The sequence below is a fragment of the Delphinapterus leucas genome, chromosome 9 (assembly GCF_059928025.1).
Source record: "Delphinapterus leucas isolate spDelLeu-1000000601 "Yukka" chromosome 9, BTC_Dleu_Yukka2, whole genome shotgun sequence".
Lineage (NCBI taxonomy): Eukaryota > Metazoa > Chordata > Mammalia > Artiodactyla > Monodontidae > Delphinapterus > Delphinapterus leucas.
Genome location: NC_143137.1, coordinates 89,389,339 through 89,408,840, shown reverse-complemented (window position 1 = coordinate 89,408,840; position 19,502 = coordinate 89,389,339). Strand labels below are relative to the sequence as shown.

Genomic DNA, 19,502 nt, shown 5'->3' with positions numbered 1-19,502 from the left:
ATCAGCTTGCTATGTGCAAATATTTTAGACTATGTGCACCTAATTTTCATTGTTTCAATAATGGAACTGTGTTTCCTCTGGGTCTATTGCAGGTTGAATGAGAAAATGTCTCTAAAGCACTTCGAGTTTCTAGAGATAGCTGGGTCATAAATTAAAGTGACTTATTTTCTAGAGAGCCAAGGTAGAACAAACTGGGTGACCGAGGGAGAAGGCTCAGTAGGAGTCAAGGCAGAGGAGCTTGAAAGAAGGAGCTCTGAGCAAAATGCACAGGAGTTGCATGGGTTTCTTCGGCTGGCTGCCATGTTTCCCATGGCAATGTGAAGCTCTTAGGCTACGTAGCATCCATATTGTTCTTCGGTTCCATGGAGAATGGAGGTCTAGGGCTGAGCCCTAAACAAAAGGCTCCAGTTATCCTGAGAACCAGGTCAACTAAGTTTATATCCAAATATTGGACAAAATGATAAAAATATTTTAGCCAAAGCCAAAAAATATTTTAGCCAAAAATATTTTAGCCAAAATAACGTATATCCCAGAACATCTCACATAGACTACTATTCAAGCATCAACTGAATTATTATTACTATTTTTTTACTCCTGACAATAAATAAATAGGTATTTTTTCCAGCTTTATTAAGATACAACTGACATACATTATATAAGTTTAAAGGTACAGCATGATGACTTGACATACATGCATTGTGAAGTGATTACCACAAGTTGATGTCTATCTCCTCATATAGTTACCAAAAAAAAAAAAGTTTTTTCCTTGTGTTAAGAAGATTTAGGGTCAGCTCTTTTAGCAACTTTCCTATATACCATACAGCAGAGTTAACTTTAGTCATCCTGCTATATGTTACATCCCCAGGACTTATTTATCTTATACCTGGAAGTTTGTACCTTATGACTACCTCCACCCAATTCCCCCTCCCCTTACTCCCCAACTTTTTTTTGTGTGTGTGAACATTTAATATCTACTCTTTAGCAACTTTCAAGTATACAATACAGTATTGTTAACTATAGACACTATCCAGGGATTTTTTTTGTTTAAAGCAGGTATCACTTTCATTTTGGGGACCTTTCTAACTTATCCATAACATGTGAGATATTATGTGTGAGGTATAAATACGGTAATTTCAAATACTGTGGAATTACTGCAATGTTTAAAATGTAGTTTTGCATTACAGCAAAATAGCCTAAGCTGTCATGTTCCTGTAGGTGTGTCTGAAAGGAAAAGGGTGACCACATCCAAGCTGCAATTAGGAAAAGAGGGACAGAGATAGGGAGGGCTATCAAAGCTGCTGCCACTGTAGCTCCTGCTGCAGTTGCCCTGATAAAGACAGGAGGAAGTAAGCCAGCCTGAGTCCTGGGCCTTGAAGAACTTGATCTACCAGTAAGAGAGGAAAGTAGAAGCACTAAAGAAGTTATCAGCAGTTTGTTCAGAACAGTTGAACAGTGTTATGGAAGATGAACTGGTTTCTGTTCTCCAGTGTTTCTAGCGAAAAGACTTGCACTCCTGTTTTACATATAATGTCCGCACTAAGAATGTAGACTATCTCACAGGGATATCTTTCCAAAGCCTCTAGGATGTGAGTCATTATATCAGAACCTTGAGTAAAAGACAACTTAGTTATGGAGGAATTGCAGAAAATGACATTTCATCTCCAAGTCTAGCTAACACAACAATTCCTTTAAAGCACTAGTTCTAGGATTCTTTACTGGTTAATGGTGAGAATGTTCCCAGGACAGAGGGAGCTAACTATTTCACATGACCCAAGAGAAGCTGACTAGTGATTTTTTCCCTCCTCTGTTTTCTCCTTACCCAATGGCTCGTATTCTCTGTAACACTGCTCTCAAGAAAGGATCTGGTCAAGTCCTTTCTCCCAAGAGGCAGAAAAAGAAAATAACGTAGAAAGGTCTGATATGTTTTCTTTCTCAGGGGTATTCTAATTAGGGAACTAAGGAATGAAACTCTACTTGTAGAATTTCAAGCATCAGCTAGCCCAGCGGTAGGAATTTGGGGCTGCAAGGAGAACGTTGTCTATTCTAACTAGTTTTCTCTCTGCCATTCGCAAGGCAAACCTCAATGGGTTCCCACCAGCACGGTGGACATACCCCTTACAGCCCCTCAGAAATTATACTTGTCTACGTTGTGTGTCAGGGAAAATGGCCGCGTGGAGAAAGCATTTCCTCATGTCTTGTCTGGCACTGCCTCAAGGACTGGATCTAATGTGACTCTACAGCAGTTATACTTTTATATTTTTATATGTAAGACACACTAAAAATGTAATCACATTCACTCCTCTCCAAAAATCTATGAAATAATTATTATCCCTGTTTTATAGATGCAGAAACTAAGGCTTAGATAAATGACTTGTACAAGATGACACAGGTGGAAAAGGTAGAACCAAGATATTAACTTTGGGTCTAACATCAAAATCCATGTTCTTTCCACTCTGCCACCATACATCTCAGTAATAACACCATTTTAAACACATATTGTAGTATGTCCAATCAGTTTTGAGAGACAATTTCCCTGATACTAGCTATGACTCCATGGTACCTCATGGCCACTCAAAGACCACTGAGATGGGAAGACAGGACCCCTGTGCACCAGCAGGGTTGAGGTCACGTGGAGAACTCCTCTCTAGTCTGCTGGGGCTTGTATGGACCTGGTCATTTGTCCTACCAACAGCAGCCAGCAGAAATGTTTTTCTTCTCCTTAGAAAGGATGGGGGAATGGGGAATAACCCCATCCAGACATTTTCAAGGGCAAACCCGCTGACACTTATACGTATACACAAATTGTTTGCATTTTATGCGTTCCTTACTGGAACCTTTTCCTCCTAATATCTCTTAGGAGACTCTTCCCAGAGAAGAAAGTAGGCACATTGGAATCATTACTATATTTTAAATGACTGTATTTTCCAAGACACATATTCAGAATAAAGGATTTTTTCCTGATTACTGAGCTTATTATAAGAAAATTCTTATAACTATATACAAATTACATAACCATTTAGCTATGGTTATAAATCAATTGCTATTATTGAATACAGTAAAAATTATATGACAGTGGAAGGGGTTTGGGACTATGCTATATTTATAGTAAGCAAAGTGAATTGAAAATCTGATGTGATAATCATCACCCTTAGGTAAAAAAACTTAAAGAACAATATATTCTGATCACATTATTCTTCTTTTAGAATCTGAGAGCAAGAAAAACCTCTGATCAATGGAATAAAATTTTAGAAACTTTAGCACACATAAACAAGAAGTTGTAATTAAGGTATGATTCTTCCATAATCAGCACAACGCCTAAAGTCTGCTGTGTCTGTACAGTCCACTATTGGTTTGTTAAAATCCCAAAATACAGAGAAACAAGCTTTGTTTTTTCCAGTGTGGTTAGTAGCCTGAATTCTCTGAAGTCATGGTCACCAGGGTAGTTCCAAGATGGCTGCCACAGCTACAAAGAATGATGATTCTACTGTTACCACTTTTTAAAGTTCTTCCTTAGCCTTTGTAATGGAATTCAAATTGTGCCAGCCATCTTTTATTAGTCAGTCCCATGGGATTTTTATTGTTATTTTGAACAAGATCTATTTTTGTTTAATTCTATGGGAACCACACATAGTTTGTACACTTGCCAGAAATTTATTTTCCAATGAGTATTACTCAATTCTAAATAAGTACATTCTGCATTTTTATGCTGGGACGCAGTAGGATGAGTTCAATTAGGAACACCATTTAAAATTATATAAAGTAGCTTGGACTTCTTTATAACCCTAATATTCTGGTAACTAAGAGTGAGCTTGAGTTTTGTTTATTGTCTTTCAAAGTGATCTGTTTTAAACAAAAATATCTTCTTTTATAAAGTCATTAAGAACTGATCTGTTACAACAGTGTGGCTTATTTGTTGATTTACAGGACAGCTTTGATTTGTATAGCTCTTCAATGTGTTTATTCATGCCCGGAGACAAACATGTTAACTATAATAACCAGATAATTGATATCACATGTCCCATTCACAACAGAAAAAGGAAATCTTTTCTTATATATGGAAATCCTGAGCTTCTTTCCAGAGGTAGGAAGACCTTTTGTTCTACTGCACTGAGTGTTAAGAGTATGGATATTAAGACTATGTCTTTTTGACCTGAGAAAAGCAGAATATTTTCACTTGCAACAAAGTTTTTTAACTCCCAGAGTGGAAGAAGGAAAAGGGGCAATCTTAATACAAGACAACGTTATTGCAAGGGCAATCTTCAAGTGTCTCATACCCTAAGAGATCCATAGATGTTATATTCTATTCAGTGGGACAACAGAATCTTTGAGCAAAACTGTCTAAGCAAAATCTATAGAAAATGATGAATCCTGTACTAAAGCTTAAATAAATAATAAAATTACAAAGCTTCTACAAAGACATTTTGCAGAACATTAAGAAGGAAACTGAGGGGATTTTTAGTAAATGCCATTTATTCTCTTGTCAAAAAAGAAAATAAAACAGGGTTTGTTTGTTTGGTTGATTTAGTTTGATTTGGTTTTTTATTGTAGAGACATAAAACATGGAAGACTATATAACTTAAACTGGTCATGAAAGTAATTATTTGCCCAAATACCTAAGTTATGAAATAAAATTTCATGTTTTATTGTATTTTGATTTGCTTTTCAAGTGAACAGTTTTTTAAAAATGTACTTCTCGGGCTTCCCTGGTGGCGCAGTGGTTGAGAGTCCGCCTGCCGATGCAGGGGACACGGGTTCGTGCCCTGGTCCGGGAAGATCCCACACGCCGCAGAGCGGCTGGGCCCATGAGCCATGGCCGCTAAGCCTGCACGTCCGGAGCCTGTGCTCCTCAACGGGAGAGGCCACAACTTCTTTATATAGAGAAAATGATAAAGAGTAAAGTTTAAATGTTCCATAATCTCACTGACTAGATAACTATGTTGACATTTAAAACCTTTTTAAAGTAATACAAGCCCATGTTTTAAAAAATTCAAATAGTGCTGAGAGGTGTAAATGAAAAATAGACGTGCTCCTTCCCACCGACACCCCTCCCCAATCACCAGCCTCTTTTCCCAAAGGATCAATATTTTTTTTTTTACAAACTTATTTATTTACTTAGTTATTTATTTTGGGTTGTATTGGGTCTTCGTTGCTGCACGCGGGCTTTCTCTAGTTGCGGTGAGTGGGGGCTACTATTCATTGCAGTGCGTGGGCTTCTCATTGTGGTGGCTTCTCTTGTGGAGCACAGGCTCTAGGCACGTAGGCTCAGTAGTTGTGGCTCGCAGGCTCTAGAGTGCAGGCTCAGTAGTTGTGGCGCATGGGCTTAGTTGCTCCGCGGCATGTGGGATCTTCCCGGACCAGGGCTCGAACTGGTGTCCCCTGCATTGGCAGGTGGATTCTTAACCACTGCGCCACCAGGGAAGTCCTCCAAAGGGCCAATTGTTAATAATTGCTTGTACATCCTTCAAGAAAAGGGCATGTATCCCCAGACACCTGTATATATATATGTGTGTGTGTGTGTGTGTGTGTGTGTGTGTGTGTATGTATATAATTAAAAATTTTCACTCATTTCATTGTTTTAAATATATATTTGCAGATCTTCCCATATTAGCACACACAGAGCTATCCCACTATTTTTTTTTTTTTTTTTTTTTTTTTTTTTTTGCGGTGCGCGGGCCTCTCACTATTGTGGCCTCTCCCGTTGCAGAGCACAGGCTCCGGACGTGCAGGCCCAGCAGCAGTGGCTCACGGGCCCAGCCGCTCCGCGGCATGTGGGATCCTCCCGGACCGGGGCACGAACCCTTGTCCCCTGCATCGGCAGGCGGACTCCCAACCACTGCGCCACCAGCGAAGCCCTATCCCACTATTTTTAACAGTTGTATAATAGTTCATTATATTGTATACAGAAAGTATGTAACCAGTCTCCTATTAACATTTAAGTTGTTTTTATTTTTTGTGAATATATCTGTAAAGACTTGGCAGTTGAATAGCTGGTGAAAAGATACCTACATCTGAAATTTTGACATAGATTGTCTAATCTGTTGAATTAGTTTTCTCTCCCACCAATATTTGAGAGTTATTATTTCTCTAGCACAGGTATTATCAAAATTTTAGGTTTTCTCTCAAGAGAAATTCAATTTATAGTATTCCACTTTTATTCTTTTTTAAATGGACATTTAACTTAAGTGGACATTTTATTTAAAGAAAAACCAGAATGTTTTTGCTTTTGGAGTATGTGATGTCTTACCTCAGTGATATGTGGCCCCGTGAAGGAGAAAGAAAATATTTTGATTTCATAATATTGGACTGGCAAATGTGGCTAAAACTAAGTAGACCAATGAATTTTAGGGCACTTTTTAAAAAGAAGATTAAACTGATGACTCTCCTGTTCAAAAGGTATGTGCAGCTCTGGGGAGGGTAGAATGGGAAGTTGTTTAATGGGTAGAGTTTCCATTTTGCAAGATGCAAAGAATTCTGGAGGTTGGTTGCACAATGTGAATGTACTTAACACTATTGATCTGTACACAGAAAAATGGCTACGATAGTGCATTTTATGTTAAGTGTATTTTACCACAATTTAAACAAAGATAATGTGCAAAATTACACATCTATACAGAAAAAAGAGTTCTCTAAAGTGTAATTTCGGGAGTGTAAGGGAAGAGCCTCTACCAAAAATCCAGTCAAGTACCTTCAGGGGCCAATTAATGTCATCACATAATCAGATAAGGTCCAGAATGCAAAGCTCCCTGGTAAAGGACTCCACTTTAATCTAAGGCTCAAATGGCTAATATCGGCAGCAGTAATTGTTCCTCTTATGATATGGAAGAGTTGTCTGCTGTACCTGATAACCACCAGGACACTCCCCTAACTGGGAAAGCACCTTGTTCTCTGGGTTCTGATCAAATATGTCTTCAAATAAACTTGCGCTCATCGTCTTTAATTCTAACGAGCAGATTTTCTACTTGGAGTTGAAGACGGTGCAGGACCACCGAGGATAGCAAGACCACAGTGAGGACCAAGGGGCTCTGACATACACCATTGTTTAAAAGCACTCTATCATATTTTTCTTTGTCATACTTCACAGTCACTGAAGTCTCCAGAACTGAGAAAATAATAACTTTGTTCACAATGACTTTGAGTCTCAGGTCCTGATTAAGAGAACAGACAAATCACTTATACAAAGAAAATGCATTTATGTTGGAAAGATGACACAAATTTTAAGGAATTGTCTAGTTAAAGTGTTCAACTAGATTCAATGGAAGTTGGACAGTTGCTTGCGGGCATTTGTACGTTACGTTTTAGCACAAAGCAGAGATTGTCAACCTTGGGTGTACATTACAATCACCTGGGGAGCTTTTAAGTCTGATGTCTTGGAGTCATCCCAGACCAATTATCAGAATTTCTGAGGTGGGTCTCCAGGTAATTCCAACGTGCAGCTAAGGCTGAGAACCACTGGCACGAAGATTCTCAACTCCAGTGTGCATAATCCTTGTGGGGTTTTCTCCTCCCTCAACAGAAATTCGGTTTAGTAGGTTTGGGGTTTTCCCAAGATTTGCATTTCTTACATGCATCTCAGGTGATGCTGATGGGTATGGCTCCGGGGCACACTTAGAAAAACACTACTACAGTGACTGAAATTCCTGATTTTTCATCCTAATCACTGATCTCTTCTCCTTCTCAATAACCCTGGTCCCCTGGGCTTTGTTAATAAGGCTCTTTACCCCAAGCTAATAATTATTATTGCCTGGCCTCTGGAACATGCCCAAGATCTTCACATATCCCTCGCAACTGAATGGCTCTGAAATGGCCACATAATCCAATGAAGTCCTGACCAAGGTTGAACAGGGTGGAAAAATTACATCATGGTCTCTGCACGTCATGCTTTTGCTAACAACTCTTGGAGTCATACTTGAAAAAACAACACCACAATATGCGGCATTATCACCAACATCAAAATGTATCATTAGGGTTGTCCTGCTGAGTCACTATGAACCTGAGAATATTTTTAAGTAAACTTTTGCAGCAATTGATCCTCTGAAGTGTGCATTTGCATTTTTCCTTCTGAAGTTTCGTGTTTATTAAATTCTACCATGATTATGTTTTACTGCTGCTCAACTAATCACCTTAATGTCACTGACAAATGATGGTCTTATGTCTGTTCCATGACTCAAGTTATCGAGAGAAATATGAAATATTCTGATGCTCAGGACAGGTCCTGTACATTTTTTCTTTCTATTTCCCCCAGGCCCCCCTAGAACTTTATATGCCTTGTTTGAATAATCATACCAGAATGGCGTGGTCGGAGTCAACACTGTGGAGTGAAAGAGAATGGGCTGTGGGAAGAGATGAATCTAGTTCAGATTCCCTGCTTCACTTCTAGCTGTACGATCTTAGGCAATAACTTAATCTTGCAGTGCTTCATTTTTTTTTCCTTCTGGAAATGTGCAGCTAAAATACCTCCCTCAAAGGAGCATTTTGGCAATGATTAAATGAAATGCAGAAGTGTTTCACACATTGGTTGACACACAGTAAGGTGCTTGATAAACAGGGTTTTTTTTTTCTTTCATGTAATATATGATTGATAACATGAACAGCTGAGAGTATAAATATAGACATTCTTCGAACTTATTCAGCTCAAAGAAATTACGCGAAAGGAAAAATAATCCAAACTAGTGTTGGACTAACCCTCAGAAGTTCACTCAACCAAGGGTGACTGGGTTAACTCTAGCATCAGGCAATATTGGGCAGGGGACCCTCTGGGTCCTAGGTGGGATTCAAGCCAGGAGACCTAAAGCCAAGGCTGAGAATGAGGCATGGGGTGAAGCCAAGGAGACCAACCTGAGCCAAGGAGAGGCAGAGGCCAGTGCTCAAAGGAAGCAGAGGTCAACACTGAGCGACAGCCAGCTCTCAGTGAACCTGGAAGAAACCTAGAGGAGGCAAAGGGTCGGCCTCAAGGAAAAGACCAGGAGCCCAAGAGTCTGCATGGGGGAGATGGTGGATCCTGGGCAAAAAGGGACTCTAGGGCAGGAAGGGCCATGCCGAGGTTGTCTATGAGACAGCCTACAGTCTTCAGAGTCACTCCCATCTTTTTATATTAGCCTGGCTAAACTTTTCTGTCCTCATCATAGTCTCTCCTGGTAGGCTTTCTTTGATGGGTATAAATGTATTCTTCTATAATTAGACACTCTGCTAGGAAGTGTAGGCTAAATAACGTAACTCTAAGATCTCAGTGGCTTAACACAATAAAAGTTTATTTTAAGCTGTATAGCTTAAAATAAATACAGTCCACTGTATAGCTGTGGAGGTGGGGAGGAAGGGGACTCTGCTTTCCATTATGGTTTATCACAGGATATTGAATACAGATCCCTGTGCTATACAATAGGACCTCGATGTTTATCCATTCTATATATAACAGTTTGCATTTGTTAATCCCAAATTCCCAGTCCAACCCTCCCTGCCCCCCTCCCCCTCGGCAGCCACAAGTCTGTTCTCTATATCTGTGAGTCTATTTCTGTTTTGTAGATAAGTTCATTTGTGTCATATTTTAGATTCCACATATAAGTGATATCACATGGTATTTGTCTTTCTCTTTCTGACTTACTTCACTTAGTATGATAATCTCTAGGCCCATGCATGTAACTGCAAATGGCATTATTTCATTCTTTTTTATGGCTGAGTAATATTCCATTGTGTGTGTGTGTGTGTGTGTGTGTGTGTGTGTGTGTGTGTTTATCTTCTTTATCTGTTCATCTGTCGATGGACGTTTAGGTTGTTTCCATGTCTTGGCTATTGTGAATAGTGCTGCTATGAACACGGGGGTGCATGTATCTTTTTGAATTATAGTTTTGTCCCAATATATGCCCAGGAGTGGGATTGCTGGATCATATGGTAAGCCTATTTTTAGTTTTTTAAGGAACCTCCATACTGTAAATTGGCAGTGACCAATTTACATTCCCACCAACAGTACAGGAGGGTTCCCTTCTCTCCACACCCTCTCCAGCATTTATTTTTTGTAGATTTTTGATGATGGCCATTCTGACCGGTGTGAGGTGGTACCTCATTGTAGTTTTGATTTGCATTTCTCTAATGATTGGCAATCCAACAGGGATTCTTAATTTCTTTTTTTTTCTTATTCCATTTTTTTTGTCATGTATTCTTTTGGAAGTTAATTGAAAATTTATGGACTTTATCTCAGCATAAAGTATTTAACTGTGTAAAAGAAAATGCACAGTATTACAAAGGAAACCAACTAAATCAAAATACTGTTATCAAAATAGTAAAAATACAACAGTGTGATAAAGTAATATATGTGCTTCTTTATCAATGTGCAATATTTTTCACCCAGGGCATCATTGTGCAGGAGGACTTCCAAAGAGTCACTGGGTACTCACTGCTAAACCTGAATCAGCGTCAGCACCCCAGTCAAGCACTTACCATGTGCTTATGTACATTGTTCTAGTTATCTACTGCTGTGTACAAACTACCCCTAAAACTTGGTGGCTTAAAACATTTTTATTTTGCTGGGCAATCTGTCTAGGATCTACATGGCATCCCCTAGGGCAGCTGGGGTTTCCAGTAGGTATCTTCCAAGATGGCATCTGCATTCACATGTTTGGCACCCCAGTGCCCCTCGGCCCCCATCTCTGCATGGCTTAGGCTTCTCATGGCATGGTGGTCTCTGGGTGGTCATACTTCCTAGGTGGCAGCTGGGTTCCAAGAACAAGTATTCCAAGAGATAGAAGTAGAAGCTGGGACTATAAATATGGATACTTTTCTAACTTGATCTAGTCTGTGAAATTATGAGAGAGGGAAAATAATTCCAGCTAGTATTATACCCTCAGAAGGTCACACAGCCAGTGGTGACTAGGTCAACTCCAGCATCAGGTGATGTTGAATGGGGGCCGTAGCGTCACTTCTGCCATAGTCTAGTGGTCAAAATAGTCATAGGGCTCACCTGGATTCAAGGGGGAATGGACACTGACCTCACCTCTCAATGGGAGGGATATCAAAGAGATTGTGGCCATCTTTAATCTGCCATATATATAAAATCTCATTTAATCTGTGTAGTAACACTATGAAGTAGGCATCACTGTCTCCATTTTACTGATGAAGAGACAGAACCTCAAAGAAGTTAAGTATTTTGTACAAAGTTACAAACCTAGTGAGTTTGCAACTAGGCTAGTCTGATTCCAATGGCTGGGCTCTTAATTACTATATATTCTTTATTCCACCTAACTTTACTTGAATCCATTACTCAGAAAGCAACACAGAATCTATCAGAAAAGTAAAACAGTACTACCCAACATTCATTCTCTCCCTCTTCCCAAATTTATTTGGAATAGCAAATCACCGCACTAAAAGGCCATATTCCACAGTCTGCTTTACAGTTATCTTTAACCGTATTTTGTCCAATGAGATATAAGGAGTATTGTGTAACTTTCCGACAGTGTCCTTAAAGAAAGAGTTCTTTTATCTCTTCTGGGTGTCATGCAGACGTGATTGCTGGCACTCAGTAGCAATTTTGGAACATGAGGCAACATGCTAAAGTGGCAGAATAGTAACAGAGAAGAAGCCTGAGTCTTGATGATACTGCCCTTGAGCAGCTGCCTCTGGACTCTATGTTAATTGAGGGAGAAACAAATTTATATCTTGGTCCAAGCCACGGTAATTTAGAGTTTTCAGGATCTTCCACTGAGACTTACATAATAGGGAATTCCCCCAAACATAGGAAAGGGCTTCTTGAAATTCTCTACACATTTCCACTACATCTGGTATACTGAGGATCATCTCTATTAAGTGTATCTACAAGTGTATTTATTACATAGGTTCTGCTGCATGCTCAGAGACCCAAAGTAACTGTGACTTACACAGGGTAGAAATTTATCTACTCTCATGTTACAGTCAGGAAGTAGATGGTCCCAGGCATGGGATGGAGGTTTTGCTCCATGAGGTCATTCAGGGATCCAAGTTTTTTCCACCTTATTGGTCTATGATACTTAGGATATTGCCCTTACCCACACAGTCCATTATGACACACCATTACATCCACACCCATATTGCAAAAATGGAGGAATGATGGGCATGCCCCTCTATTAAGACACATCCCAGAGTTGAACATATTTCCCATCACATGCAACTGGCCAGCTCTCAGTAACATGACCACACTTAATGGTACAGGAGGTTGAACAATGCAATCTTTTTACTGAATATCTATGTAAATGTCTACCAATCAAGGGTTCCATCACCGTAACAGAAGGGAAGAAAAGATACCGGAGGACAATCAATATTGAAGCAATCTCTCCCTCAACAAATAGCAGGTTGAAACTTTAGCAAATAATATTAGACAAGAATATAATAGAATTTTCTGTGAGGGTTGCTGAACACAGTTACTCTAGAATGTGAGAAATGCCTCCAAATGTCTTAAAATGGGACAGTGCTTCGTATGTAATGAAATGGGTTGAGAAAAGGGACAGTTTATGCTCAGTCTCAGCCTTAATGTTTATATTCAGAAATGACAAAGGTTAAAAGACAGGACTGAATGAAAGTTTAAACGTCTTTCTTGGGGCAGATTGCTATAGCCAGAGTTGGATGCTTGGCGGAATGTAGCGGGTCAATCCAAATGCTCCTCTGGGTCTTTGTAGAAAATGCAGTGGCCCCTAAGGAGGTCAGAGAGGCCTTAGGGCTAGAGGAAATAGAGAAAATACTGGCAGAAATTCACAGATGAGAAATACAAGGGCAAATTGGGTGCAAGTTCAAAGCTGTGGAAATAGCATGGAGAGTTAGAGGGCACTTGAACGTCTGAGTTATCTTGCAACATGCTCCTTGGGGCAAAGAGTAACGGGGCTCTAAGCCACTGGCAGCAAGGGCAGTGCCCAGAGAATGACGCCTCGGTCAGAACCTCCCAGGATCACTGCCGCCCCGCCGACAGGCTCCTGGGCTGACTTTTCTGAACCGCACTTTCTGAAGCAGTCTTCAAGCAACTAATTTCCTAGGAGAGCAGTAATGCCTGGCTCATCTCCAACACCGTACATGTCCCAAAAACTTTTTATAGGCATTCTCTTTCCTCATGCTTTCAGGTTTATTATAAAGATATACATGTTACCCAAGCAACCTATGTGTGTCACAGGGAGCTTTGGTTTAGTATTAGTGTTTCTGATGCCTTCTATTTTTTTTTCACATTATATAAATTTATTGAAAAACACTAATAAAAATAGAGGTTCCTGGACCAATACTAACACTTCTAATATAGTATTAATAGTAACCAGTATTTGTTTATTGACTTAGTGCTTCACATGTACTTTCATATTTTAAAAAAACTGAGGTATAATTGACATACAACATTAGTTTCAGGTGTACAACGTGATGATCCTATATTTGTATATATTGGGAGATGATCACCACGATAAGACATTCACATCCATCACCACACATACATAATTTCTTGTGTGTAAGAACTTTTAAGATTTACTCTCCTAGCAAATTTCAAATATGCAATACAGTATTATTAACTATAGTTACCATGCTGTACATTACATCCTCATGACTTATTTATTTTATAGTTAGAAGTTTGTACCTTTTGTCTCTCTTCGCCCATGTTGCCCACCCCTAACCTCCTCCTCTGGCAACCACCGATCTGTTCTCTGTATCTATGAGGTTGGTTTTCTGTTTTAGATTCCACATATAAGTGCGATCATATGGTACTAGTCTTTCTTTCTGACACTTCACTTAGCATAACGGCCCCAAGTGCCATCCATGTTGTTAAAAATGATGAAATTCTTTTTTATGGCTGAATGATCTTCCATTGTGTATATATACCACATTTTCTTTATCCATTCATATGTCGATGGACACTTAGGTTGTTTCCATATCTTGGCTATTGTAAACAATGCTGCAATGAACATGGGGGTTTCTTCTACTCCTGGTCTACTGCCATTAATTTGAGGCAAGTCCAAGGAGTATTTTTCAGAAGAAGATGGCTCACAGCCTATTTATTACTTTCCCTAGTACAATAACATGTTCTAAATTCTTCCCTATTCCACCACTGAACAACAACAACAAATCAATAGTCTTGTCCACTGATGGATGAATAGATAAGCAAAAATGTGTCATATACATACAATGGAATATTATTCAGTCTTAAAAAGGAGGGAAATTCTGACATATGGTACAACGTTAATGAACCTTGAAGGCATTTTCCTTAGTGAGATAAGCCTGTCATAAAAAGACAAATATAATTCCACTTATATGAGATACTATAGTCACATTCACAGAGACAGAAAGTAGAATGGTGGTGGCCAGGGCCCAGGGAGAGGAGGGGAATAGGGAGTTAGTGTTTAACTGGTATAGAGTTTCAGTTTGTTTGTTTGTTTTTTTGCGGTACGCGGGCCTCTCACTGCTGCAGCCTCTCCCGCCGCGGAGCCCAGGCTCCGGACGCGCAGGCTCAGCGGCCATGGCTCACGGGCCCAGCCGCTCCGCGGCATGTGGGATCTTCCTGGACCGGGGCACAAACCCGTGTCCCCTGGCAGGTGGACTCCCAAGCACTGCGCCACCAGGGAAGCCCGAGTTTCAGTTTTTGTAAGATGGTAAGACATCTGGAGATGGATGGTGGTGATGGTTGTACAACAATGTTAATGTACTTAATACCATTGAATTGTACACTTAAAAATGATTAAGATGGTAAATTTTGTATTATGTATATTTTACCAAAACAGAAAAGATTTGGAAAAAAATATCAGTAGCCTCATCTGAGTTCCCCATGGATACCGTGGACTGGTCTTCCGCATTCTTCTTTCTCTTCTAGTACCTACCTTCACACTTCTCCAAGCAGTGTTTTTATAGTCTAGTTCTAAGTGTCTAAGTTCTAACTGTCTGTAAGTGCTATAATATCACTGGCTGTGATAGGTTTATAACCTCTTTGTGGGGATTTAATCAACCCTCCTTCATGGCTTCCTTCAATCTCTGTCTTTTTTCTTATTTGACTTTATTTTTATTTCTCAAATGTCTACCTTGCTCAGATCCTATGTCAGTGGTTAAGAGCACAGGCTCTTCTTTTAGACTGCCTGGATGAAGTCCTTGCTCTAGTGATTATTTTCAGTTGGCCCTTGGACGAGTGACTCAACCTACCTGTGTCTGTTTCCTCCTCTGTATAATGGTGATAATAATAGTATCTAGGCATGGTATGAGCTTTCAATACACATAAAGGGCTTAGGGCAGTGCCTATCACATAGTAAGCACTCAAGGAATATTTGCTATTATAATAAAATTGACTATTATTATTTCCAGAAGTCCTTTCTGGGAGTCTTCAGTAGAAAGCATCTCTTAATGTTCCTAGCAAGTCTGCCCTCCCTTGTTCTGGTAAGAATACATCTCTTTACTTTGAGTAACTGCCATTCTGAGTGATTCTATTAATCTTCGTCCGGCCCAGATTCCAAAGCACTGTATGGGCATTTAACCCAGGCCTGGCCAATCATACAGTACTTCATTCCTCTAGCAGCAGTGACTGGTTCAAAGTGTGGGCCTGGGATCCAAGGAGAGCCAATCAGAGTTCTTCTTTGGCACTGACAGGCAGATGCTGGGATACAGTAGTCTGTCTTTGCTCCAGGGCCGCTGAGCTGAGACAATGAAAGCTTTGAGATACGGGCAGCCATCTTCCCTGTCTGCATAGAGGAAGCCCATCTGAGATGGGAAGCAGTAAGGGCAATACCCACAAGAGAAAAGAACTGAGGGATGGTGGGGTCGGGGAGGGAGGAGAGGGAGAGACAAGGGCCTATAACTTTGAGTTTTGGGGGCTGGCAACCCTCTGTCAGCTCCTATCCTGACTTTCCCAGATCTGGGAGCCCAGAGAGTCGCTTTTCGCTTAAGGTGGTTTGAGCTGACTTGTTGTCATTGTACCTAAAAAACTCATGGCTAGGATGCCCTTTACACTCAATTTGTCCTTCTCCCCTTCCTTCCCTTCCTTCCATTCCTTTCTTCCCAGACCTCTGAGTGACAAGGCCCTTGTTCTGAAATGGGACTGCCAGACTCCTACCCTGCAAGACCTACTTCTCTTCTTTTCTTGGTTCAGGAGTTTTCCACCTCTAGCTAATTTTCCTAGTTTCCTTTGCTGGGATCACCAGCTGTGTCCTTATTTCCTCATTTCTTCTTAAGTCTCCCCTCACTGCCCACCCCCCTATCCCCCGACCTTTTTCGTCACCTCAGACAACTTCTCTGTCTTCCTGTGAGCTTTTCCTCTGTCGCTTTTGTTCTGCATCTTTGCAGCTGGTACCTTCATGCCCTTCTTTTCTTCTGATATTAATCTTGGGATATTTGCATAAATGTGTTCCTTTTCGATACAGATATCACATAGTAACCCTCTTGCACCCACCCTGCCAACATTTTTTTTACTCTAGAAGACACTGCTGTGTTATGTTTCATACCTGAAACACTTCCCAACTATGCATTCCTCATCTCTGGCTGCTCCCCGTATCCAGTGAAATTATCAGGCCCTAAATGAAAACCACCAGCATGTATCTAATTTCACTCTACTCACGCCAATAGTTTTGTTTCTCACTTATTCCTCCAGTCAAGCCCCAAACCAACCCCTTTATCTAGGGCTGTTAAACTCTCTGAGTTATTTAAAGGCAAGTTTAGCTCTTACTTAGATTACAATTCCAACTGATAAATGTAGAAGGAATTAAGAATATAGAAAGTCAACATTAGGCACATACCTAGTGGTAAGTGTGGTAGGTAAGAACCACTGATGGATGCTATAGTTAGTGAGCAAAGTATAAGGAGAAACAGGGTATTTGCATAGTCTCAAAGAATCTCCCCACAAGATATATATTGGTTACAAAGGGGAAAATTATAACTTTACACTAGAGAAACTTAGAAGACATCACCTTAACCAGGTGATCAAGATGAACATCACCACTAGTAAGACACATCAACATCATATAACCATAATATAATGCATTGAGAAGTGCACAATATTCCTTCTGAGATGTTCTTGCCAAAAATGTACAACCTCAGTCGAATCATGAAACATCACCAGGCAAACCCAAACTGAGGCACATTCTGTAAAATAACTGACCTGTCCTCTTCAAAAGTGTCAAGGTCATGATAAGGAAAGACTGAGAAACTCTTGCAGGTAGGAGGACACGAAGCAGTCGGGAGAACTGAAAGCATTTGATCCCGGATTGGATCATGGACAAAAAAAGGACAGGAGAGGACAAGCGGGGAAATTTGAGCAATGTCTGTAAATTAGGTAATGCTGTTATCGATGTTAATTTTCTAATTAGATAACTACACTGGTTTATTATCTGGGTTACAGCCTAGGCTAAGGACTTTATAAAAGCTGCTCAGATGTTTCTATTGTGAAAAATTTGAGAACCACTGATGTCAGTTTATGGCAAAGGAGGGAAGTCTTAAATATGAACAATGGCCTGTAAGCTAGCTGCAGCTTGTCCCACTAGTCCCTTTATGTCAAGTCCTTGCAAGGATTGCAACTAGCCACCACCTTGATCATAACTCTGTGAACTGGACTTAGAGGCAGGGCACCAGCAGATCAGAGAGAAGCCAGGTGTGACTGCGCCCCACGTCCAAACCTCCCAGCCCCACCTCCTATCCGGCCACTGCTGTGATGACCAGTTTCCTGTGGTCTTTGATGGACCTCGTGCGGATGCACTTGAGCCTGTGCAGTGAACCTCTCAGTTCTGGCCTTGGGGTTTTGATGATGCTGAGGCAAGGGACGCCTGTGGGAACCGACCTGTGCACAGCCCAGAAGCGTGGGGGAATTAACAACCGTTCCCCATGTCCTCTCCTCTGTTGACAGTTCAGAGGTGCTTTCCATCAGCTCTTCAGAAGGTCTGGTCAGGATGGAGCACCACATGTCCTTAGCAATGGCCAGTTCAGTTTCATATCCTTGTATTGTTTCTCCCTCCTTCCCTGTTCCCCTCTCCTGTCCTGCCCTATAGCCCCCAGAATCACATTCCCAAATAAACAACTTACGGGTTCCAGGAAAGATGGTAGTGGCAAGACTGGAACGTTTGGATGTGTTATGGATGCAGAATCTGAGGGGGAAGCTGGTCTTGGGGTTCCTTTCATCTCATAACATTTTACCCTAATCACATATCCACACCAGTGTTTCTCTTGAAATTTCTCGAAAATGGGAGAAAAAAATTGTTTATCCTCCACAACTACCTGAAGGACCTCCTCAGAGGCCAGCTGAAATCTACATTTGTCGAAGACAAAGTACAGCAAAGACAAGATGTGGTATTTGGCTAAACTGATTCGAGGAATGTCCACTGACCAGGATTTAGCTCAACTGGAATTTAGTGACGAAAAAGGGGCCCAAATAATGGAGGAGGTTCTCTTAGAAGCACAAGATATGGCAGTGAGAGACCACCATGTGGAATTCAGATCCCACCATGTGGAATTCAGATCCCACCATGTGGAATTCAGATCCAGCTGAATATATACAGCTGAGTCCACTTCAGGGAGAGGCCAGTACCTGAAACACATCCGATACCACCATGGAGGTGGCTTTGGGATCATGGAGGTTTGTTGCCATTATTTGCGAAGTTGGTGGAAGGCCTCCCACCTCCACGTGAGATAACAAGGACAGTGTCACCCACCCCAAAGAATATATTCAGGAGCTTCGAAACCGAACCATCACATTCACACTCTGTGATGGGGAAATTCAGAATCCACAGTGTATATATTTTACCATTTGTTTCCTAAAAAAACCAAATTTAAAGACAAATGCTTTTTTTTTTTTTTTTTTTTTTGCGGTACGCGGGCCTCTCACTGTTGTAGCCTCTCCGGTTGCAGAGCACGGGCTCCAGACGCGCAGGCTCAGCTGCCATGGCTCACGGGCCCAGCCGTTCCGCGGCACCTGGGATCCTCCCGGACCGCGTCACGAACCTGCTTCCCCTTTGTTGGCAGGCGGACTCTCAACCACTGCGCCACCAGGGACGCCCGCCTTCTCTTTTTTACGGAAGGCAAAAATGGCTAGTCCAATATCCGCCTGCCTTCCGTTTTGACCAGTCTGCCTTAATTCTTCAACTTCCCTCTGCTCTCCCTCTCCTCCACTGGCTCCATTTGCAGCTATGGCTCATCTCCACTAGCCCCTTGGCCAAAGCCAGCAGAAAACTGGCTGCTTCAACAGCTTTCCTGCTCTGCTTCAACAAAGTCCCTCTGGTCAGCTCCTGCTGCCGCCCTGGCAGCTCTCCTTTCCTCCTCCAACCTCGGCATCTCTGCGTTCACAGGTAGCTCAGGCTGCCCTTCCCTTCTGACCAGTCGACCTGCCACCCAAGTTCCCCAACTGTACCTTCAGGCCTTGCAACTTTCCTCCAGGGCATCACCGGCATCACCTCATCAGCTTCTTTTCACACACGCTGCTCATGCCTCATGCTCTTTTGACAAGGGCAGTAGTGCTGTGCGGCAAATAGAGAAAGAATCAGTGAAGAAATAGTCCCTAAGGGCTGTCTGTTTGACTTCTTCAAGACAGCAATAATGTATTGATTCGT

General features: G+C 41.2%; 1 pseudogene; it reads left to right on the top strand.

Annotated features, from left to right (window-relative positions):
* Nucleotides 1–17,650: 17,650 nt before the first annotated feature.
* LOC111164642 (uncharacterized) lies at nucleotides 17,651–19,090 on the top strand (annotated as a pseudogene).
* Nucleotides 19,091–19,502: the final 412 nt, after the last annotated feature.